The sequence below is a fragment of the Hemitrygon akajei genome, chromosome 16 (assembly GCF_048418815.1).
Source record: "Hemitrygon akajei chromosome 16, sHemAka1.3, whole genome shotgun sequence".
Lineage (NCBI taxonomy): Eukaryota > Metazoa > Chordata > Chondrichthyes > Myliobatiformes > Dasyatidae > Hemitrygon > Hemitrygon akajei.
The window spans coordinates 74,546,137-74,572,331 of NC_133139.1; positions in this window are offsets into that span (position 1 = coordinate 74,546,137).

A 26,195-nucleotide genomic window follows, 5' to 3' on the forward strand; every position below is an offset into this window, starting at 1 on the left:
TGTACAGCTGGTAACTGGCTGCTGCGTTGTCCGGGTTCCAGAGTTCCACCTCCCCAGGATATCGATTCCGCGCACTCTACAACTTCAACCTCTCTGAAAGTGGACGCTAGGCTTTACACTAGCAGGCATTCCCAGGCCAGAGCCAGCATTCCCACAGTCACTGACCTGTGTGAAGTGAGTGTTTGATCCCCAAGCATTCAGCCCAGGGATATCCTAGCCTGTCTGGTAAGTAGGAAAGGGTTAACATCTAAGCTCTGGGAAGTCCTTACAACACAAATGAATTACACACCTCATCATCACCAGATGTTTCTCATCAACATCCCGCTGCCTGCAGGAAGCAAACTTACAGCCCAGATGGTGGCAGAAACAGAGGCCTCAGAGTGAGGCAGCAGTCAGTCCGAGCAGAGAGCCGGGGAGAGGGGCCAGGGGCAGGAGGCAGAGCCATGGCTGTGGTGGGAACTGGTATCCAGGCTGGCTAGAACTGCAGTGGTGGACACACCATAGGATTCACAGACTGTACACCCTCTGTCGTCTCTAAAAGCACGCATACCCAGTGTGCAGTCACTCTGTGACTACACTAACAGTACGTGTTGCCTGGGCACTAATTCTCTGATTCTACTGTGTAAGGATCAATACACAAGACTGTAATTTGTCCACATTGTTCTGCCAGATTGCATTCTCTCTATATATCTATAACCCAGATTGTGTTTTCTGTGTATGCTAGTTTTATGCAGAGGTACCCCAGTCTGTGAACTTTGTACACTCTAATTCTGCAGACTGATCAGGCATTACTCTATGTACATTCTTCAAGAGGGCTGCAACCATATTATGGTTTGGAGGCTTGTGTGCCTCAATGACCTGGAGGAACTATGTTGGCTGGAGTCAGGGCTTTATGCTTTGCCTCTTGGTAGGGTCACCCTCGCCAAGTAGATCAAAGTGTAGAGGCCAGAAGGAGAGTGCTCTACCTGTCTTCCAGATTCGGGGGTTCAGCTCAGGGCTAACAACCCTGACTGGTAAAACAAAATTGTTATAGAAACAACAATGAAGAATCTTTCTACTTCTGAGTACGACGGTATTCCAGAGTCTCCGCCCGAGACTTGCATGAGTAACAGTACTGGAAACCAAGAAGAAGCTACTGACATGATGAAGGAAGCTCTGAACACCGGCAGAGAAGAAGGACCTTTATTGTTGCCCTACATGCCAGCAGCGTAATGGTCAGTAAGGAAGTAGCTCCCTGTACATGATTTCCTAGACTGTGAACTCTACAAACAATGCCCTGGGTATCCGATATCCCAAACTATTTACAATGTGTTTGCATACTCCTCCGCACTTTGTGTACACCAATTCCTGGGACTCTGCTCTCTGTGTGCATAAATATTAGGGATTCTGCAGATACTGGAAATCAAGAGTAACACACACACAAAGTGCTGGAGCAACCCAGCAGGTCAGCAGCATCTATGGATCGGGAAGACTGTCAATATTTCAGGACTGGAAATGAAGGAGGAAGAAGTCAGAATAAGAAAGTTGGGGAGCAGTAGAAACATTGACGACTGCATTGGTGTTGCTTCTTGCACCCGTGCTGAACTCATTGACTTCATCCACTTTGCCTCCAACTTCCACCCTGCCCTCAAATTCACCTGGTCCATTTCTGAAACCTCCCTTCCCTTTCTCCATCTCACTGTCTCTATCTCTGGAAACAGCTTATCCACCAATGTCTATTCCAAACCCAGACTCTCACAGTCACCCAGCCTACACCTCGTCCCACCTTACTACCTGTAAAAACACTACCCCCTTTTCTCAATTCCTCCATCTCCGCCGCTCTGCTCTCAGGATGAAGCTTTTCATTTTAGGACGAAGGAGATGTCCTTCTTTTTCAAAAAAAGGGGCTTCCTTTCCTCCACCATCAATGCTGCCCACAACTGCATCTCTTCCATTTCACCCACATCTTACCCCATCCTCCCACCACTCTACCAGGGATAGGGTTTCTAGTCCTCACCTACCACCCCACCAGCTTCCACGTCCAACATGTAATTCTCCGTAACTTCCGCCACTTCCAGCTGGATCCCACCACCAAGCACATCTTTCCCTCCCGCTTACTTTCTGCTTTCTGCAGGGATCGTTCCCTACGTGACTCCCTCGTCCATTTCGTCCCTCTCCTGTCTATTCGTCCCTCCCCACTGATCTCCCTCCTGGCAGTTATCCTTGCAAGCAGCACAAGGGCTACACCTGCCCCTACTCTTCCTCCCTCACTACAATCCAGGGCCCTAAACAGTCCTTCCAGGTGAGGCGACATTTCACCTGTGAGTCTGTTGGGGTCATATACTGTATTTGGTTCTCCCAGTGTGGCTTCCTCTTCATTGGTGACACCCGATGTAGACTGGGAGACCACTTTGCTGAGCACCTATGCTCCATCCGCCAGAACAAGCGGGATCTCCCAGTGGCCACCCATTTTAATTCCACTTCCCATTCTCATTCCAATATGTCCATCCATGGCCTCCTCCAATGTTGTGATGAGATCACACTTAGCTTGGAGGAACAACATTTATATTTCTCCAACCTGATGGCATGAAGATAGATTCTCAAACTTCTGTAATGCCCCCCAGCAACTCCCACCTTCTCTATTACCCGTCCTCTTTTTCTCTCTCTCACTTCATCTCACCAATCAACTTCCCTGCTCTTTACATCATCCCTGCCCCTCCAGGTTTCACTCTCCTCTTCCTCCACCTTTTAAATCTACTGCTCAACACTTTTTCTCCATTCCTGCCAAAGGGTTTTGGCCGGAAACGCCGACTGTACCTTTTTCCATAGATGCTGCCTGGCCTGCTAAGTTCCTCCAGCATTTTCTGTGTGTTGCATAAGAAAGTGGGGATGGGTTTGGAATACAAGCTGACCGCTGAAAGGTTAGGATAGGTGAGGGGGGGGAGAAGGTACTGTAGGTGGTTGGGAGGGAGGATGAAGTGAGAAGCTGGGATTTGATAGGTGGAAAAGGTAAAAGGCTGAGGTAGAATGAACCTGTTAGGAGAGGAGAGAGGACCAGGGAAGAAAGGAAAGGAGGAGGGACACCAGGAGGAGGTGGTGGGCAGGTCAGGAGAAGAGAAGGAGTAAGAGGGGAACCATAATAAGGAATAGAAAAAGAGAAAAAAGCGAGAGGAGAGAAAGTACTGGAAGTTAGAGAAATTGATGCTCACGTCATCAGGTTGGAGGCTACCCAGACAGAATATTAAATTAAATTAAATTACCCAGCCAAAATTTAGAAGATTGAGGGGGGATCTTATTGAAATGTATAAAATTCTAAAGGGATTGGACAGGCTAGATGCAGGAAGATTGTTTCCGATGTTGGGGAAGTCCAGAACGATGGGTCACAGTTTAAGTATAAAGGGGAAGCCTTTTAAGAACGAGATGAGGAGAAACTTCTTCACACAGAGAGTGGTGAATCTGTGGAATTCTCTGCCACAGGAAACAGTTGAGGCCAGTTCATTGGCTATATTTAAGAGGGAGTTAGATATGGCCCTTGTGGCTAAAGAGATCGGGGGTATGGAGAGAAAGCAGGTACAGGGTTCTGAGGGATGATCAGCCATGATCATACTGAATGGCGGTGTAGGCTTGAAGGGCCAAATGGCCTACTCCTGCACCTATTTTCTATGTTTCTATAATACGAGGTTTTTATTTATTTGTTGAGATTCAGCATGGAATAGGCCTTCCAGCCCTTCAAGCTGTGCTGTCCTATATCTTTAGTGTAATCACGGGACATTTTACAGTGACCAATTAATCTACCAATTGGATTGTCTTTGGACTGTGGGAGGAAACTGGAGCACCTGGAGGAAACCCATGCAGTCATGCGGAAAATATACAGACTCCTTACAGACAGTGACTGGGGCTCTTCCAACCTGAGAATGGCCACGAATCGACATGTTGGAATGAGAATGGGAAGTAGAATTAAAATGGGTGGGAACCGAGAGATTTGCGGATGGAGCGAATGGGCTCAACAAAGTGGTCCCCGATCTGCATTGGGTCTCACTGATTTAGAGAACGCTGCACTGGGAGTACTGGACACAGTAGATGACCCCAAAAGAATTTGAGGTGAAGTGTTGCTGTTTGAGTCTCTGAATGGTATTGAGGGAAATGGTTTCGGGGCAGGTGTAGCACTTCTCCCGCTTGCCAGGAGGGAGATCAATGGAGAGGGTCAGCTGGACAAGGGAGTCATGGAAGGAGTGATTCCTGTGGAATGTGGAGAGTGGGATGGAGGAAAGATACGTTCATGTTCTCCAGTTCCAAGAACTATACCATTTGTGCATGACAGTTGCCAGGATTGTGGTTCTGCATATATCTCTTTGCCAGCCAGACCAGAGTTCAGGGGATCCTGTCATCAACGAATCCCGAGCTTAAAGTCTCATTCATTGTCATCAGCAAGCACTGGGTTCGTACTGAAGAATGAAGCCCAAAGGTGGAATCTCTGTGAGTCTGCTGGGGAAATTGAAGGCCTAATGTCTGCAAATCCATGAGTCCACTGGAGGTTGGAAGGCTGAAGACGACCTGCTTTGGGCTTAGAGGACTATGTAGCTGCATGGGTGTGTGAGTGGGAGGGAGGGAATGGATCTTCCTGATGAAGGGTCTCGGCCCGAAAGGTTGGCTACTCTTTTCTCACGGATGCTGCCTGGCCTGCTGAATTCTTCCAGCGTTGTGTACGTATTCTTTGATCCACAGCATCTGCAGTTGTATTTTTGTGAATGAATCTTGTTTTGCTGCTGCTGCTTTATCACTTGGCACGTTCTCTCGTGTTCTGCTGAGCATGGTGGAATGCTATCCTGGCACCAGAATGTATATTGACACTTGCCAGAGGATTGGTTAACTAATAGAAAGCAAAGAGTTGGGATACATGGGTGTTTCTCTGGTTGGCAATCAGTGGTGAGCGTTATGCTGCAGTTGCTATGGTTGGTACTGGGCCTGCAAATATTCATGGCATACATTAATGATCTGGAAGAGGGGATAAGTACAGTGAATCTAAGTTTGCTGCTGAAACTAAATTGAGTGGAAAACCAAATTGTGCAAAGGATATGGACAATCTTCAGAGAGATACAAGTAGGTTAAGTGAGTGGGCAAGGGTCTGGCATATGGAATGCAATGTTGGTAAATGTGAGATCATCCACTTTGGAAGGAAAAATGGAAGAGCAGATTATTATTTAATTGGTAAAAGATTGCAACATGCTACTGTGCAGGGCTTGGGAGTGCTTGTGCATGAATTGCAAAAGGTTGGTTTGCAGGCTATAAAAAAGGCAAATGGAATGTTGGCCTTCAATGCTAGAGGGATTGAATTTAAGAGTCGGGAGGTTATGCTGCAACTGTATAGGATACTGGTGAGGCTGCATCTGGAGTAGGCAGCCGTTGATCCCAGGGGATCATGGGTTTGTGTCTCTGGTGGACTGTGTCCTCTCCAGGGCGCAGCCTGGGTGGGAAGATTTGAAGAATTGGCTGTTGCCCATTCAGTGGGTTCCCCCTCTCCACGTCACTGATGCAGTCCAAGGAAAGGGCAAGCGCCGATATAGCTTGGCACCAGTGTCATCGCAGAGGTTGCCAGAGCGAAGTTGGAAATAGCGTCAAACTGCCTTAGGGGCCTCAGCTCCAGATTTCTTTCTCAGGGTTTACTACCAAAGCCTTTCTCATGGGTGGGTATAGCCGCAAGGCAGTGGAGGCTTAAAATCCAAGTTTTCCTTCTCCTAGGTGGGCTGCTGTCCCAGGCTGAAGAGCCCCACCTGCCCGAAGCACCAGTGGTTTTGAGGCACGTGGTCCGCCTTTGTCAGTAGAAACAATTTCGCCGGGCCTAGAAGGCCAGGAGTTGGACTGGGTTGTCAGAGGCTGTTAGAGATGCACTGCATTTGGAGCACTTTATAGGTAGTGGGAGCTTATCCCCACTATCACCCCTGGCTATCACAACCTTAGTAACCCTGTTCTGGTCTCCTTAGGAATGCAGTTCTAGTCTCCTTACTTGAGGAAGGGTATACTGGCTTCGGAGGCGGTGCAGAGGAGGTTCACCAGGTTGATTCCAGAGATGAGGGGGTTAGACTATGAGGAGAGATTGAGTTGCCTGGGACTGTACTTGCTGGAATTCAGAAGGATGAGAGGAGATCTTACAGGAACATATAAAATTATGACAAAATAGAGGCAGGAAAGTTGTTTCCACTGGTAGGTGAGACTAGAACTAGGGGACATAACCTCAAGATTCGGGGGAGTAACTTTGGATGGAGATGAGGAGGAACTGCTTTCCCCAAAGAGTGGGGAATCTGTGGAATTCTCTGCCCAATGAAGCTACCTCGGTAAATATATTTAACACAAGGTTGGATAGATGTTTGCATAGTAGGGGGAATTAAGCGTTATGGGGAAAAGGCAGGTAGGTGGAGATGAATCCATGGTCAGATGGCGGAGCAGGCTCAATGGGCCAGATGGCCCACTCCTGCTCCTATTTCTAAAGTTTTTATGTTACATTGAAGTAAAGGGAATTACCGAGGCAAAAGAGAGGAGCTGTCAAATGGCTGGTGTTTCTAGGAGGAAATTCAGAAGGCAGAGGAGAGTTACATCCCAAAGATGAAGAAGTATTTTAAAGGGATGATGATGCAATCATGGCTGACAAACTAAGTCAAAGATAGCATAAAAGCAAAAATGGGGGAATATAATATCACAAAAAGTAGTGGGAAGCTGGAGGATTTGGAAGCTCTTAAAAACCAACAGAAGGCAACTAATAAAGCCATAAAGAGAGAAAAGATGAAATATGAAGATAAGCTAGCCAATAATATAGAAGAGGATAGAAAAGGTTTTTTTTCTGACATATAAGGAGTAAAAGAGAGACGAGAGTGGATACTGGACTGCTGAAAAATGATGCTGGAGAGATGGTAATGGGGGATAAAGAAATCGTGGAGGAACTTAATAAGTATCTTGTATCAGTCGTATTCTTCAGTGTGGAAGACACCAGCAGAATGACAGAAATGTGAAAGGGTCATAGGGCAGAAAAGTTAAGAGTTCAAAGTACATTTATTATCAAAGTATGCATGGTATACGTTATACAACCTTGAAATCCATCTCCTTACAAGCAGCCACAATGCAAAGGAATCCAAAGGAGCTCATTAAAAAGAGAGAAGAATGTCAAACATCTAATGTGCAGAGAAAACAAAACCAGTCATGCAAACAATGAACATGAGCAAATAGCATTCAGAAGTAAGTGCCATCACTATTATTAAGGAGAAGGTGCTTGGGAAGCTGAAACACCTGAAAGTAGGTAAGTCACCTGGACTAGATGGACTATACCCCAGGGTTCTGAAAGAGGTAGGTGAAGAAATTTTGGAAACATTAGTAATAATCTTTCAAGAATCACTAGATTCTGGAATGGTTCCTGAAGACTGGAAAATTGCAAATGTCTTTCAGAAGAGAGGAGGGCAGAAGAAAGGAAGTTATGGGCTTGGTGGCCTGACTTCAGCGGTTGGGAAGCTGTTGGATCATGTTGCCATTCTTTTTTGTGTGGGTTGGGGGGGGTGGTTTGATCTTTTTGCTTGAACGGCCTCATGGTTGTCTTTGTCTCATGGCTTTCTGGAGAAGACGAGTCTCAGGGTTGTATACTGCACACATAGTTTGATAATAAATGAACCTTTGAAACTTTGAACGTGACACCCCCCCCCCCCTGCTTCTGCTCTCCAGAGGAAAGATAGTGGAATTGTCTTGAGCACATGTGAGGGATTAGGGGCTCCTGCTCATCGATTCCCCGGTACAGTACGCTCCCTCATGCTTCCCCACACAGTCTGGTTAATGAGGACATGGAGCCAGGTTTTTCCATATGGAAGTCCCATTGAGTACAAGATATTCCTTAACTTTATGAATCTTCAGACGAATGATTTGAGGACAGCCACACATAAATTGTGGGCACTCGATACCCAGTAATGCATTCTGAACTTAAAGAAAAATTAGCTTTATTTGTTACAAGTACATGAGAACGCTGATTTATTCAGCGATACAGCATAGAGTAGGCCCTTCTGGCCCTTCGACTGTGCCATGCCAGCAATCCCCAATAAACCCAATTAACAGCAACCTTGTCACAGGACAATTTACAATGACCAGTTAACCTACATGGTATGTCTTTGGGCTGTGTGAGGACCTGAGGAAACCCATGCATTCCATGGGGAGGACAGACAGACTTCTTACAGATGGCACCGGAACTGAACTCTCAACTCCGGAACGTCCCAAGCTGTAATAACATTGCTCTAACCATTCAAAATCAAAGCATACAGTGAAATGTGTTGTTTTTGTCAATGACCCACGCAGCCCAAGATGTGCCAAGGGAGGCCCGCAAGTTTTTCCATGCTTCCAGTGCCAACGTAGCACGCTCACAACTTATGAACCCTAACTCTAACATGTTTGGAACTTCCCAGGTTGTGAAAAACTCCGTCATGTTCCCTGCCTTCCCTTGATAATTCATGTAATGTTTCCGATAAAGAGCCTACTGCGCAGAGTCTCATCATCGGCAAGTCTGGAGTTCGAAGCCTGGAGGTCGGGTCCTTATCCAGGGTTGCCAATCATTGCCAGTGGCGAGTCCTGGGTCGATACCGAGCATCATCATCTGAAGGTCAGTCAGAGGTCTGGTAGATAAGTCACGACGGCTGGATCCCCGAGTCTGTGAGTCTTTGCAAGTTTGCTGGGAAAGTTGAAAACCCGATGTCTGGAAGTGTAAGTCCTCTGGAGGCTGGGGGCCAAAGATGCCCTGCCCTGGGGTGGAGGACTCTGTGTCTGTGGGTGGCTGTGTAGGAGAGAGGAATAGGGCTTCTGTTCTGATGTTTTCCCACCTACTGTGCTCTGTGTTGTTCTGCTGAACACTGTTGCTGGCAGTATGTGTATGACACTTGCAGGCTGCCCCCAGTAAGCTGGGTGCGTTGGTTGTTAATGTAAAAATGTGTTTCTCAGTATGTTTAAATCTGAATTTGAATTCGGTCCTCAAGTTCTGGAGAAAAGATCCCAGTCTGTTATTTAATAGCAATGGAATGCATATTTCTCAATAGTAAATAAATAGCTCTGCTGCCTTAAGAACCTAATCTCACAGAGGAAAGAAATGGTACAACTAATCTGTACTTACAATAACAAGTTTCATTTGTATGATGGCCTAACATAATAGAATGTGCCAAGGTGCTTTTGCCACAAACAACTTCTGACATCAGTCCAGGTGACTTTGAGATAGCATTTTCATTAATCTTGGCAAAGATTGCATGTTTGCAGATGTGTATATAGAGACTTGAAGAAAATAAACCTCTTAAACAAGGAACCTCAGCCTTCTCTTTATTATTGTGTTCAGTTATAACATTTTGTGACAAGGAAAATTGTTCATGAAGTTAGGTAAGACTGAAGAAAATTTAAAAACTAAACGGGAATGGTAAGTCTTATAATGATTTGTTTGCAAAGAAACAAAAATTAATAATCCCCTTTATTCCCAGGGTAGGGGAGTCTAAAACCAGACGGTGTATGTTTGAAGTGAGAAGGAAAAGATTTAAAAGGGGCTGTTTTTTTGCACAGAGGGTGGTGGGTATATGGAGGAAGCGGTAGATGTGGGTTTAATTACCATGTTTAAAACACATTGATAAGTTTATGAATCAGAAAGCTGTAGAGTTCTAGGCCAAATGTAGGTAACTGGGTCTAGCTTAGGTATGTGTTGGGCTGAACGGCCTAGTTCTGACTACCTACATGCTGGGAGAAATTTAGAATCAACCCACAAACTCGCAGAAGAAAACTGGAGCATCCGATGAAAACCCATGAAGTTATAGGGACAATGTGCAAGCACCTGAGGTCAGGATCGAAGCTGGGACCTTGGCGCTGTGAGGCTGCGTCTCTACCATTTTGCCACAAGTTAAAAACATCAATGAGATGGTGGCTGAGTAAGTAGCTGAACTGAGCAAGTTTTCACAAGGCCATCAACATGGCAACACTTGTGTTGTACTAAAGGACATGTCCGAGTAGTCAGTGACAATCTTAGCTTTTATTGCAGATGAACCTCATCTTCGGGTGCATGGCAAGTCTCGGAACTGCCATTCCCAGGGTCATATCCTGATTACTGGAGCATCAAGAGAGATTAACACCTGAGGGATCTAAAAGAAGTGTTGAGCAGAGTGATAAAGACAGGCTTATGGTTGGTGTGCTCCCTTACTGAATGAAACACAGTACCCGAGACACTTGTGGACACCAAAACCTCACACAGAGTTCAAGAGACTAAAACCTGACCCCACTATAATAACGGTGGTTAAGCTATGATTGGGATTGATGTGTTCAAAGTTCAAAGTGAATTTATTATCATACACTACCATACATTATTACCATACACTATCTTGAGGTTCTTACAGGGGAAAAAAAAAACCAATAGGGTTTTACAAAAAACTATACATAGACGCAGACTTGGGAACAACCAATGTGCAATACTTTGGAAATAAAAATAATACTGTGTTGTACTGAATTGTAAAGAGTCCTTGAAAGTGAGTCTGTAGTCGTAGAATCAGTTCAGAGTAGTGGTGAATAAAGTTGTCCATGCTAGTTCATGAGCCTGATGGTTGTAGCATAAAATCTGTTCCTGCACCTGGTGGTGTGGGGCCTAAGGGTTCTGTATCTCCTGCTTGGCTGTACTAGCAAGGTGAGAGCAAGGCTTGGAAGTTGGGGCAGGGGGTGGGGTCTTAAATGATGGATGCTGCTTTCTTGAGCCAGCACTTCATGTAAATGTGTCCAGTGGTGGGGAGGGCATTGCCTGTGATGACCTGGGAACTATCCATCACTTTCTGTTCCTGGGCATTGGCATTTCCATTCCAGGCCATGTTGCAACCAGTTAGGACACTGTGCTTCTACAGAAGTACAGTAGGTCAAAGCTTTTGGTGATGCCAAATCTATGCAAACCTCTAAGGATGCCGAGGCACTGTTATACCATCTTTGTGATGACAATTATTTGCTGGTCCCAGGACAGATCCTCAGATATTCACCAAGAAATTTGAAGCTACTACCCCTACGCCTTGTTCCCCTAATGAGATTTGCTCTTGGATCTCTCGCTTCTTCCTCCTGTAGTCAATAATCAGCTTCTTGCTTTTATTGACATTAAGTGAGAGGTTGCAGCACCTCAACCAGAATTTCAATCTCCCTCCTCTCCATTAAAATGTCACCTCCTTTGATCTGACCAACAACAGTAGTGTTGTCAACAAATTTAATGACAGCACTGAAGCTGCACTTAGCCAAACAGTCATAAGCGTATAGTGAGTAGAGCGGAGGACTAAGCACAGAGTCCTGTGGAGCTAATACAATCCCTGTCAAACCCACAACAATACACTGCACTATAATTTTATGGGACTTCATCTCCTCGTTACTAGGTCTGTTGTGGACTAGTTAACAGAGAAGTGGCACTGATCATGGATGTGGCTTTCTAACTTTGTGAGCCTTGAAGTATTTTGCCTACAACTTTCATTCAGAGTGAGGAACTGCTGAGTGGGGTTCTGTGTGGGCACCCAGGCAGGGCAAATACCTATTTCACTCAGGAGTTGTGACTTGCCACACACTGCCCAAGGTTGTGGAAAGAAGATTCCGCAATAACTTTCAAAGGACAATTGGAAGAATATTTGAAAGACAGGATGTCAAAGTTTGAATTTATTTTCATTTGCATCAGCGCATGGACGGTATGCGCAGGATCACAAGCACATTGCATCAGATAAGCCACATTCACACAAAAAAAACACAAATTATACACAACTTTTTATAAGAAAACTCAAGTGGCCAGAGTGTTCAGTAAAACTGTAGTGATTAGGGTTATGTTGGTTCATTCAGGAGCTAAGTGAATGAAGGAAAGTAACTGTTCTTAAATCTGGCAGTGTGGGACTTCAGGCTCCTATCCCACCTTCCGAATGGGATCTGTGAGAAGATAGCGTACCCTGGATGGAGGTTATCTTTGGTGATAGCCAATTTTTCTTGACAGAAGTGTACTGGCTGCGATGAGGAGATGAATTGCAGTACTAACTGGACAGCCACTATAGATGTAAAGAGCAGAATTATCTCCTGAATTGTATCATTTTCTGATTCTACATTACTGGTCACCAGGGCTGCTTGGGCTCCTCTAGGGGCTGGTCAGACTGTCAGCACAAATGTTGGTGGGCGGTGACAGGTCCCAGAGAGTCACCGCTTCCTTTCACGGCTGGATATTGGGGACTGAGTCTCCTCCTCATTGCAAAGTGGTTGCTGTCCTGGAAGCCACATGTGGCCCCATCGAAGAGCCACTCAAACAAACCTTTCTGAAGCTTTGAATCAACAGAGGGAGAAACAGCGGCTCACAGAGGATTAGCCAGGTACACTTCACCACTTCTACTCTACACTAACTTTTAGATCTATCAGATGATTCCAAGCACAGCCACATGGACTCAGTTGCCCAGTGACCTCTCATGTAATCATTCTGGTGGTTGTAAATTTGCTTCTTATCTAATCGTTCACAAGGATGAAACATCTTTATGCCCCTAGGACCTGCTGCTAATGGTCTACAGTAACTGAACCCCAGCTCAGGCAAAGTTTATTTACACCAGTCCCTATGTTGTCATAACCATTTCCGGCTCAGGGAGGCTAATTCACGTAGGGTTCTGACTCTGCATACAGATCTGTGATTCACTTAGCACGCCACAGAGTAAAGCTGAATTTTCAAGGTTGCAGTTCCTTTGGTGAGGGCAGCCTCCATGGTTTGAGTACTTTGCCCTGGTTTCCACAGGGAGTCCATACCTTGGTGAGGGTATAACTTGCTCTGATCAACAGAGTATATCTCTGGATCGTGTTCTCAGATCTGCCATCTGTTATTCTTCATTCAGCATCCTTATGCTCTTCTTCTGCCAGTTTGCACCTCTTTCTGATGTAGACTTTCTCGGCCATTTACTTTGGAGACATAACAAATAAATATAAATAGCTTGGCTTAGCTCTGGTGAAGCTGGATTTATGGAACTTCTATAGTCAGTGGGAAGGTAAGGCTTCCGATCACACAACATATACATTTGGAGCCTTCAGTTAACTCTTGATCACCTCAATCACACCATTAGATGGTGTCCACATGTATTCATGAGTGTATTTGCACAGAATTACATTGGACGCAGCCCAATATCTATCGACTGGTTCATAGATAGATAGAACAGTACAGCACAGAAATAAGCTCTTTGTCTCACAAAATCAGTGCCAAATGCAATGCTGAATCTAACTAAATCTCTTCAGTCTGTACAATCCATATCCACATCCCTTCATTTGCTATATATTCATGTGACTACTTAAAGTTGACTTAAACACCACTGCTTCTGCCAGCCTGTTCCAGACACCCACCATTCTCTGGGTAAAGCAAAACCTGCACTACCCATCTCCTTTAATCCTTCTGGTTCTCAACTTAAATGCATCTTCTCTAGTATGTGTCATTTCTACCCTGGGAAACAGATGTTGACTGTTGTCTCTATTGTGACTCCCATAATCTTAAATAGCTCTGTCAGGTCTCCCCTTAGCCTTTGATGCTTGACAAAGAGAAAAAGACAAATTGTCCAAACTCTCCACTTATCACATATTCTCTAATATAGGCTGTATCCTGGTAAATGTCTTCTGTACTCTTTCAAAGCCACCATATACCATATCCTTCCTGTAATGTGGTGATCAGAATTGCATACAATACTCCAAATGCAGCCTAACCAAAGTTTTGCACAGTTATAGCATAGTTTTTATTGTACATAACCCTTGACTGCTTCATCTCAGTCATTCCACCTGATATTGATTTCCAATTAAATGTAAAATCTAAATATCAAAAAAAGAGTAAGAACTCTTTGGGGGCTTGCATGGTAGTGGTGGTGGGGGTCATGTCTTTTACTGGTGCATATGTGGGGAGAGTTGATTTTTTTGCTGCTACTTGTGCCGGTGGGGTGCGGAGGGAGGGATGGCTGTGTGGTTCTGATGTTTTTGTTATTCATACTTTTTTTTCTATTTCGTGGATGTCTGTGAAGAGTAAGAATTTCAGGTTGGATACTGGATACATTCACTGATATTAAATTGCACCATTGAACCTTTGACATAGAAAAAAGAAAAATCCCTTAGATGAGAAAATCCAAAATAAAAACAGGAAATGCTGGGAACTCCCAGCAAGGCAGGTAACATCTGCAGAGGAATAAACAGTATTTGTGTTACTAGTGTAACTGAATTTTCTTTACTTAACCTGAAATTTAATCTCTGTTTTTCTTTCTACTGCTGCTGCCTGACCTGCTGAGAATCTACAGTGTCTTCTGCTTTCCTTCCAGTGAAAGATATGCATGGATTTTCTCTGCACTCCTGCTGAATAACTTCCAATAAAGAAGTTGCCCAAGTACCTGGTTCAATTTATTATGGGCCATTTTATACACATGCGTGTCTGAAAACCACACAAATAATATGTCATCAGATACAGCCTTTCACATATTTTATCAAATACTTATTTAATCCTGAAATCTAAATGTTAAAACATTTCAAATCTTGGAAATCTGAAACAGAAACAGTTTCTTCCCCACACACCTGTCAGCAGAATTCTGAACACTACCTTGTTGTTCCCAATTTATTTATCTACCTATCTATTTATGTATATACACACACACATAATGTATATATAAAATACAGAATAAGATAATGAATATAATAATAAAAATGTAATAAATATAAATATGTACTTAAGGTAGCATATGTACATAGGTGGATTGTATGTCCATAAAGTGATGATAGGCACAGGAGTTTCTGTGCCTAAGCTGGCTGTCAGAAAATAATAAAATAGTGATGGTGGGGTGTGTGGAGGGTTGGATTAGTAGGTGGAGATGTTTATCAGCCTTACTGCTTGGGGAAGGTAACTGTTTTTCAGTCCGCTGGTCCTGTTGTGGATGCTACATAGCATCCTCACGGGTGGGAATGTGACAAACAGTCCAGCAGCTGGGTGGGTGGGATCCTTCATGATGCTACTGGCCCTTTTCCGGCACCTTTCTATATATATGTGCTTGATGCCGGGTATACCAGTGATGCAGGGGTAGTTTAACTACCCATTATAGTGCTTTCCTCTCTGGCATTGTGCAGTTTCTATATTTAACACACATCTGTAAAATAATGTGAGTAAAGATATGCCTAGTCCAGCTCTCTTCAGCCTTCTCAGAAAGCAGAGGCATTGGTGAGCTTTGCTGATTATGTGGGATGTCTTTGGGGACCATGAGAGTAGTTGTACGAGATGTTCACTCCCAGGAGTTTCAAATTATTCACAGTTTCCACTGCTGTGCCACTGATGTAAAGAGGGACTTGAGTGCTGCTTTGTAAAACAGTAAGTTTCACATCATGTAAGAAAATGATAATGAGCCTAATTCTGATTGTAGTTTCATCCCTCCAATGGTTCTTTGTTCAGATTCTCTCGAACTGCTTCCATTAACCTATTGTGTAGATGAATCCATTTGCAGCTAATCCCCAGGATAATTTGAACTCAGCTTGTCACTGATGTCTCCTTCATCCTCTGCACCTCCCTCCACCTTCTCTCTTTCCCAGTTCTGATGTGGGGTCCTGGGCCTGAAATTTTAACCGTGGCTCTTTCTCCACAAAAACCGTCTGACATGCTGAGTGTTTCCAGCATTTTCTACTTTTATTTCACAGAACTATAGAGTCACGTAACAGTCACACGCAGAGAAACTGCTAGGTGTATAAGATGATGAGAGGCATTGATTGGAGAGTCAGAGCCTTTTTCCCCAGGGCTGAAATGGCTAACACAAGGGCGCACAGTTTTAAGGTGCTTGGAAGTAGGTACAAGGGGGAATGTCAGGGGTAAGTTTTTTTACACAGAGAGTGGTGGGTGTGTGGAATGCACTGCCAGTGATGGTGGTAGAGGCGGATACAATAGGGTCTTTTAAGAGACTCTTAGGTACGTGGAGCTTAGAAAAATAGAGAGCTATGCGGTAGGGAAATCCTCGTTAGTTTCTGGACTAAGTTACATGGTTGGTGCGATATTGTGGGCCAAAGGGCCTATAATGTGCTGTAGATTTCTATGATCTATGTTTTATGTTCTAAACAGTCCCTTCACTCATCATGTTCATACCACCTGTTATATAAATTCCACTTAACTGCATCTGGGATTGGCTTTTACTATCACGTGTACCCAGATACAGAGAAAAGCTTTTGCTTTGTGTACTATCTAGAACGACCAAATATGCGAAGCTAGCAAAAAGAGACCGGAATGCAGGATATACAGAGAAAGCGCAGTGGAGATAGATGAAAAAAAAGTTGCAAAGGACACAATGACATTGATTTAGTTCGTAGTCCTCTATATCAACAAACTCAAAATGCTGGAGGAAATCAGCAGGTCAGGCAGCATCTATGGTAATGAATAAACAGTCAACGTTTTGGACTGAGACACTTCTTCAGGACTGCAGACGAAGGGGAAAATGACACAATAAAAATGAGGGGGTGGGGGGAAGGACGATAGCTAGAAGGTGATAGGTGAAGCCAGGTGGGCAGGAAAGGCAAAGGGCTAGAGAGGAGGGAACTCAATAGGAGAGGAGAGTGGACCATAGGAGAAAGGGAAGGAGGGAAGAACCTAGGGGGAGGTGACAGGTAGGTGAGAAGTGTTATGATGCCAGAGCGGCAAACAGAAGAATGAGGAGGCGGAGGGAATTTATATTATACCAGAAGGAGAAATCGATATTCATGCCATCAAGTTGGAGACTACTCAGACGGACTCCACCCTGAGGCTGGTTTCATCACGCCACAGGAGGAGGCCGTGGACTGACATGTCGGAACGGGAATGGGAATCAGAATTAAAATGTTTGGACACCGGGACGTTCAGGTTTTGGCGGATGGAGCGGAGGTGCTCAATGAAGCGGTCCCTCAATTTACAACGGATCTCACGAATGTGGATGAGGTCGCATCGAGAGCACTGGATACCCCAGCAGATTCGCAGTTAAAATCTTGCCTCACCTGGTAGGACTGTTTGGGGCTCTGAATGGGGGTGAGGGAGCCGGTGAATGGGCAGGTGTAGTACTTGGGCCACTTGCAGGGATAAGTGTTGGGAGGGAGATTAGTGGGGAAGGATGAATGGTCAAGGGAATCACAGAGGCAGCAATCCCTGTGGAAAGCAGAGAGGGGAGGAGTGGTAAAGATATGTTTGGTGGTAGGATCCCTTTGAAGATGGTGGAGGTTGTGGAGGATGATGTGTCGAGTGTGGATGCTCATGGGGTGGTAAGTGAGGACAAGAGGAAGTCTGTCACTGTTAAGGCATCAGGAAGATGGGGCGAGCGCGGATGTACAGGCAATGGAGGAGTTGTGGTTGAAGGCAGCATCAGTGGTGGAGGAAGGAAAACCCGTTCTTTGAAGAAGGAGGACATCTCTGATGTCCTGGAAAAGAAAGCCTCATCCTGGGAACACGGATACAGTGGAGACGAAGGAACTGAAAAGAGATTAGCATAACAGGTATTACCACTTTGAATTGTGTTGGGGGGAGGGAACAACCTACCAGCAACAATCATGACTCCTTCGTGATTTAAATGCTTGTCACTCGGGAGAGTACTTACTTCCACTACTTCCTCGGGGAGCAACTTCCAAATTTCAACCATCCCCATGACAATATATTCCCATTCAGATCACCTTTAGGCCTCTTACCTCTCACTTGGTACTCACGTCTTCTTGTTTTAGACATCTGCATCACACAATAAAAGATTTAAATGTCCATCACCCTCATTATTTTATAAACCTCCATCAGGTCAGCTTTTAGCCTCTTCCAGGGAAAATAAACACAGTTTTTCCACTGCATTCAATTCCTTCCTATAGTGTGATGGCCAGGACTATTTATTTTTCCTTAGTTTTGCAGAGAAAAATAACCTCAGTTATTTTATCCTGCAAGTACTACCTCCTTTCAAATCTCTTTTTCACCATCTCCGTTGCATTTTTTGAGATGGTGAGATGGAGACCAGAAATGTGCTTGGTAACTTACATAAACCATGTCTTTGGGCCATGTTTCTAAGTGGGACCCTTGTATGGTTGCCAGTACTAATTGAGAGTGAATGTTAAACTCCAACCCCAGAATAACTTTCCTGTATTCCTTCTCTAGTCATTCTGCTTTCTTAAAGAGTTGATCAGTTCTTGGCCCTGGGCCTTATCACAGTGCTTATCAACCCCAATGCAGATGAATAATTTGCCAGGCCTGTTTTACTCAAAGGTAAACATTGCTGAAATGCATATTGCCAAAGGGGGATTAAGTCAGTCAACAGGAAATAGGAGGATCCCCTCGAGAATGTTCAATCAGATCACGCCTGATATCACTTGTTTTAACCTTCCTTTTCCTTTCCAGTTCCCATAATCCTTGATTTACTTACTGTCCAAACATCAGTCTCAAACTTGAGTACCTTAAATGACACTACTTCTACAAATGGAGAGAACTTAAAACATTCCTGACCTGAGAGAAGACATTCCTCCTCATCTTCATAATCCCGAAACTACCCATGTCATTCAACAGGACCCGGGGAGAACCATCCTCTCACCGGCTATTTCCCCCCGCCCTCTCAGCTTCAATATCACATCTCATTCCTCAGGATTGCAATCAGGACATGTCCGTCCAGCTCATTCTTTGCCCTTAGGCCACCCAGGAGACATCTGAACAAACCTTCCTCGAACTGTCCCCAACTTGAGCACACCGTTCCTAAGAAAGGAGCCCAGATTTTTATTCCCTGGAGTATGGGTGACTGAGGAGTGATCTTATTGAAGGTTATGATATCACAGGGGATGTAGATAATGTGGATGGTCACCGTCTTTTTCCCAGGTCATGGAGTCCCAAAGTAAAGGATATGGATTTGAGGTAGGAGTGGGAAGATTTAAAACCGACCTAAAGGGGCGAGTTTTTTCACACAGGGAGTGGTGGGTATGTGAACCTACATTTTGACAGTACAGGAATATTAACATTTAAAGGGTACAGGGCAAATGCAGGCAAGTAGAACTAACCGAGATAGACAATTGATCGATACTGACAAGTTAGGCCGTACAATTCTATGTCTGTATGTCTCTAAATCTGTACTAGTGCTCTGGGTATGGTTTCACCAATATCCTGTGGAGTTCATAAGGTCATGGAGATGTACAGCACGGAAACCGACCTTTCGGCCCTCAACATCAATGCCAGCACTTTTGCCCAAGTACTGTACCTTAATCCTATTTACCCACATTGTATCAGTATCAAGACTTCTGACATTGGAACTCTGAAATAGGCACATCAAAACCCAACAACATGCTGGAAACAACAGCCAACAGGAGCTTTCCCCTTCCTCTCCCAACTCCAGTGTTTGCTTGGTAGAAAACAAGCTCTATTGTGGACCACTGTTTGATGGTGCGAGATTTGGATTCTTTTATTACAGAATTATGATACTATTTGTGCTTTTGCTATCTTGCATGTGCTTTGTGCTGTGTATGACTATTGGTTCTGTGATTTGCATCTTGACCCCGGAGTAACATTGCTTCATTTGGCTGCATTCATGAGTATTCCTGTATGGTTGAATGACAATTACATTTGAATTGAATCGAATTAAATGGAATTGAATACAGAGTGAAATAGAGTTAACACTTCATGACAGCCCTTTCGCTCATCTACAACACTTGCTGCCATCATTTCATACCCTTTGACATGCAAGGACAGAGGCTCAGCCAATGACATAGGTAGGAAAAGGGAGGATGTCCTGAAAAAAGAATACAGGGAGTCGGGAAGGAAGCTGAGAAGCAGGACCTCAAGGGTAGTAATCTCGGAATCGCTGCCTGTGTCATGTGACAGTGAGGATAGGAATAGAATGAGGTAGCAGATAACGGTGTGGCTGAAGAATTGGAACAGGGGGCAGGTATTGAGATTTCTGGATAATTGGGACCTCTTCTGGGGCAGGTGGGACCTGCACAAAAGGGACGTGTTGCACTGGAATCCGACGGGGACCAATATTCTGTGGGCAGGTTTACTAGAGCCATTGGGAGTGGTTTAAATTAATATGGCAGGGAGATGGGAACCAGTATGATAGAGTTGAGGATGTGCCAGCAGGTTTCCAAGTAGATGATGAATGTAAGGAAGGACAAGCCAATGATTAGGTACAAATACAGACAGAGCAAAGAGTTAAATTGTACCACAGAGGCAAAATTCTAAAAGGCAAGGAATACATGACTGAAGGTATTGTATTTAAACGCACGTAGTATTCGGAATAAGGTGGATGAACTCATGGTGCAATTAGAGATTGGTCAGTGTGACATTGTGGGCATCACTGACTTTGTACCACAGAGAGTGGTGAATCTGTGGAATGCTCTGCCACAGACTGCAGAGGAGGCCAAGTCAGTGGGTATATTTAAGGAGGAAGATGATCGTTTCCTGATCAGTCAGGGCATCAAAGTATATGTGTGCAGGCAGGTGTATGGGGTTGAGTGGGATCCAGGATCAGTCATGATGGAATGGTGGAGCATACGTGATGGGCTGAATGGCCTAATTCTGCTCCTATGTCTTATGGACTTTGTCACCTGCCAGTCACAGCTCTGTAGTGATAATCATTGCTTTAACTTTCTCCCTCCCTCTCTCACGATGGTTGACTACCATGGGGTCTTATTCATGCCCTTTACTGTGAAGGCAGGTACAACATGCTCGTTGAAAGTCCATTTTTTTTTCATTTCCTGTTAGTAATTCTCAGTTACATTGTCCAGGATGTATAAGACCATAAGAAATTAGAGCAGAATTAGGCCACTTGACCCATCGAGTCTGCTCTGCCATTTCATATGGCTGATCCATGTCTTTCTTGGCCCCAATCTCCTGCTTTCTTCTCGTATCCCTTCATGCCCTGACTAATACCACTGATACCAGTGGTTAGTCCAACTGGAATAAAATTAGAAAACCATAGCAGATATTCAACATGTCAAGCAACATTTGTGAAGGGAGATATTTACATTATTTTCTTCTTTTCTGCTCAAATTAAAATTCTTAGTGTGTATTGGTGGAACACAGCAGGCCAGGCAGCATCTATAAGGAGAAGCACTGTCGACGTTTCGGGCCGAGACTCTTCAACAGTGCTTCTCCTTATAGATGCTGCCTGGCCTGCTGTGTTCCACCAGCATTTTGTGTGTGTTGCTTGAATTTCCAGCATCTGCAGATTTCCTCGTGTTTGTCTTAGTGTGTATTTCTACTTTTTGCTAATTTGCTCTCATGATCAACTATATTTTTGTCACATTTTGTTTTTCTTTTCATTGTCTTTAATTAGTTCCTGAATTTTCCCAATCATTCGGCCTATAAAATATTCACAATATTATTCATTCTTCCCTTCCAATCTGATTCCAGCCATAACTTTCTTGATTAGCTGTGGATGGATCATTGTTTGCATAGAATTTGTCATTCTCGATGGAAAGACCATTCGAGACCATGAGGCATCTCTTCAGCTGTCTGCCATTGCTCACTCACTATCTATCCTTTAGTTCTATTGCCCATTCCACCTACTCTGTCTTAATTTTGTTGTTACCATCTTTATTTAAGTTTAATGCTTTAATTTTGGACTTTCATTTTGACTCTCAAACTGAATGAGATTCTCTATGGTAGAATAAGATCACTATTTGATCCTGTCTCATTACAGAAGTACTTAAAGTAGACACTTCCTTGATTGATTCAACGTTATGCTTTTCTGAGGACCTCTGTGAACTCTGTGGCGAGATTATATCTCTGTGAATGCGGTTTGTCAAATTTATATTTAGATAAAGTGCTACAGAGTTATTACTCATTCTTCTTGTGCCTTTCTGTCAGGACAACTTACACGTTCTAATGTGTTGGTGGCCTTTTGTTCCAAACAGGTTCAACCACGACATTAGTCTGAAATAGACGAGCAGTGCTTCTGCCTCCTGGCTCCAGGGGCACTTCAGATCAATCCTAACTTCCAGTGTGCTGTGTGTGGAGTTTGCACGTTTCCCATGTGCTCAGGTTTGCTCCTACATAAAGTTTGTAAATTCAGTAGCTGCTGTAGATTGATCCTAGTGTGTAGGGTATGTTAGATACTGAGGCTGGGGAATTGACTGTGGAGAGGATAATGGAACTGGTATAGATGGATGTTTGATGCAATTTACAAAATCAAATACAATTACCATTTTGTGACAGGCATTTAAACTGACTCTTAAATAGCAAACATCGTCTTAATGTGGGCAATTGGGATTAGTGTGGATGGGCAAAAGGTTGGCATCAACACAATGGGCTGAAGGGCCTGTTTCTACAGTTGTAAGCCTCCATGACACGAAGGTGATCAACATACACTGGGCTTAAGGGCCTGTTTCTGTGCTCTTTGACTGTAAAGATAGTTAGCCTTATTGTCCACGTGGCTTATTGTGTGTAACACGTATCATGGAAACATAAGCTTGAGAATGTTTGCAGATGTTGGAAATCTAAAGCAACACACACACAAAATACTGGTGGAACTCGGCAGGTCAGGCAGCATCTATGGAAGGGAATAAAATATTCGTTTCCATAGAAGCTGCCTGACCTGCTGAGTTCCTCCAGTATTTTGTGTGTGTTGTCATGGAAACAGTAGTGCAGAGCAGGCCACAGCAAAAAACCATAAAGTCTTGATCTCTCACAATGAAGATATAAACCAACACTGGTTTAACATAGAAACATAGAAAACCTACAGCACAATACAGGCCCTTCGGCCCTCAAAGTTGTACTGAACATGTCCCAACCTTAGAATTTACTAGGCTTACTCATAGCCCTCTATTTTACTAAGCTCCATGTACCTATCGAAAAGTCTCTTAAAAGACCCTATCGTATCAGCCTCCACCACCGTTGCCGGCAGCCCATTCCACACACTCACCACTCTCTGAGTAAAAAACTTACCCCTGACATCTCCACTGTATCTGCTCCCCAGCACCTTAAACCTGTGTCCTCTTGTGGTAACCATTTCAGCCCTGGGAAAAAGCCTCTGACTATCCACACGATCAATGCCTCTGGAATGATTTTGGAACATTGGCTTCAGCCACTGTCAGTCCATGCCTTCTGGAAAGTGGCAATGCGAGCTGAGTGTTAGAGCAGGCCAATGGCATACTTGCCTTCATCACAAGGGGCACAGAGAACAGGAAGTCTGGATGCAGCTGTTTAAAACTTTGGTTAGGCCGCAATTGAGGTATAGAGTGTTGTTCTGGTTGCCCTGTTACAGGAAGGATGCGGAGGCTTTCGAAAGGGTTTGGGGAGGATTACCGTGATGCTGCCTGTAATAGAGTATGTGATATAAGGAGATGTTGGACAAGCTTGGAATATTTTCTCTGGACCATCAGAGGCTGAGGGGAAGAGACGTGAAGTTTATGAGAGGCATAGATGGGATAGATAGAACCTTCTTTCCAGGTTAAAAATGTCAAATAAAAGAAGGTATTACTTTCAAGGTGGGGGGAGAGGAGTTTAAAGCGCATGTGCAAGACAAGTTTTTTCCAGTGCCTGGAAGGGGCTGCCAGAGGAAGTGGTGGAAGCAGATAAGACAGTGACATCCTTTGAGATGTTCATGTGGGTATGCTGGGATTATACTGATCATGCGCAGGTAGTAAGGAATGGTTTAATTCAGCAGTGTGCCCAGCCCAGACACCCTGTTCCTGTGCAGTATAGTTTGACATTCTATGTCTTCACGTGTGGGAAATGTATAAAGCAGGAAATTCAACACAAATCCTTCTGAGATGAGATGCTGCAGTCTCCCCGTGAGAGCAGATGATGGGAGTAGGGATGCTGAGGGAGAAATCCTGCTGTGTCCGGCCAGGGTGAGGGACAACCCAAGAGGATGTTGGCTGCACTTGAACAAGGGGAGTGGAGTGGTCCTTGCTGGATGGAAGTCCATCAGCACCAGATTGAAAGAAAACACAACACAATTGAGAATAAGTACTAAAGGATTATTTCTATATCAAACAACATATTGTGGTTCTGCTTTCCCTGCCATCATAATGGGAGACCACAACATCAAAGTCCATTGAACACCATGAATAATGATACTTCTGCAGCTATGTCTCTGCAAGGATCACATTATTACTGTCTTCAGTTCACCTACCTCCCTAGGAATGCTGTCCATTTCACTTAATTTTGCTTTTTTATCTTTTTTTTCTCTGCTGGGTCCCTTCATTTCACTCTACCAACAGAATTATCCTGAACCACCTCTCTGTCCTTCCTTCTCCTCTGCTGGACTGAACATTTGGCCCAGTATTTGGTTTGATTGCTTGTACGATCCATGGTTTGTGCTTATGGAAATAACTAAAGGGCCCGAGGCTTCATTTCAGATCCCTGCACAAGAGACTGCAGATGCTGGAATATGGAGCAACAAACAGTTGCCTCGAGGAACTTAGCGGGTCAGGCAGCTGTGTGTGTGGAAAGGAACCTTCGACGTTTTGGCTTGAGACCCTACATCAGAATTGAGAGTGAAGAGGTGAGGAGGTGCTATAAAGAGGAGGGGGTAACAGTGATACGGGAGCCTAAGATGATTGGTAGACTATGGAGGGGTGTAACATGACACCCAGGTTGCGCCAGGAGGGGAGGGGTGGTTTTGGAGAGTAGAGTTCACCATGGATGTTTTCAGGATCATCCATTCATTGCAGACACAGTCCTAGGATTATTATGTTCATTTAAATCCTAGCCTTCTGCTTCCAGTGGTTACCATGGGACACATAATGATACTCACAGGCATTCTTCAGTTGAACCAGTTCCAGTTTCCAGTTGCTCTGTGAGATCCGAATTTCACTGAATTGCTTTGTGACTGAAAGAGAAACAAAGTTTTAGATGTGAACCTGGCAGATCTCGAAGTTCCCCAGTGTAGTGATATGGCAGAATCTCACCAGGATGATTGCAGTAACCAATTGCCCTATCGCCTGCTGGGGCATGCAGAGGGTGTGCTTTAAAACTAAGTGATGGGCACAGAGTGAGAGGTCACCATGGTTACTAGGAAGGTGCTTAAGTAGTGTGATGGCCCACAGGTCTCCTCAACCCCATCCACATCCTGACCTCTGACTTCTGCTGGGCCTGTGGTGATGGGGTGATTTGTGTGCCTGGTTGAGTGGGTCCCGACAATTACTGTTCTAATGCAAGAAAAACTTGGCTAATCTGTGCACAATAAGATTCCAGAAACCAGGGACACAGGAGATTCTGCAGGTGCTGGAAATCTTGAGCAACGTATGCAAAGTGCTGGAGGAACTCAGCAGATCAGGCAGCATCCTTGGAGGGAAAAAAAACAGTCCATGTTTTGGGCTGAGTATTTTCATCAGGACTGGAAAGGGAGGTGGTAGAAGCCAGAATAAGAGGAATAGAAACTAACAGGTAGAAACTAAGAGGAGTAGAAACTAGGTAAGACCAACTGAGGGGGAAGTGGGCAGGTGGGGTGGGGAATGATATGAGAAGCTGTGAGGATATAGCTGGAAGAGATGAAGGTCTGAAGAAGAGGGAATCTAATAGGAGAGGACAATGAGGTGGAGACCATAGGTTGTGATAAGCAGGTCTCGAGGGCAGGGGAGGGAAACAAGAAAGGATGAGATGGCCACCAGAATGAGGGAAAATAAAGTTGGGGAGGGGGAGTTAAAGCAAAGACAGCGGAGAGTGTGGTTACTGGGAGTTAGAGAAATCAATGCTGATATGGTCAGGTTGGCGACTACCAGGTGGATTATGAAGTGTTTTTCCTCCAACCTGCATCTGGCCTCAGCCAGTAGAGGAGGGTGTGAGCATCATGTCAGTATGGGAAAGGGAAGTGGAATTAAAATGGGAGATCTTGGCTGTTGGAGATGACGTGAAGGTGCTTGACGAATCAGTTCCTCAATCTGCATTGGAGCTCACTGATGTTGAGGAAGCCACACCAGGGGCACTGGATGCAATAAATGACATTGAGAGATTCACAGGTGAAGTGTTGCCTTACCTTGATGTATTATTTAGGGCTGTGAGGTGGTGAGGGAGAAGATGTAGCACTTAGCTCGAGTCCTGGGATCGTGGCCTGTAGAGAGATTGGTGGGGAGGAATGACTGGACAAGGGAGTCACAGACAGCGTGAACCCCATGGAAAGCAGAGAGTCAGTGGAGGCAAAACGTGCCTGGTCATGGGATCCTGTTGAAGATGGTGGAAGTTTCAGTGAATGATGTCTTGGATGTGACCAAAAATAATGATAACAACAGGCAAATCTCTTTGAATAATGTTGGTAGAAGTGTAAAGTGTG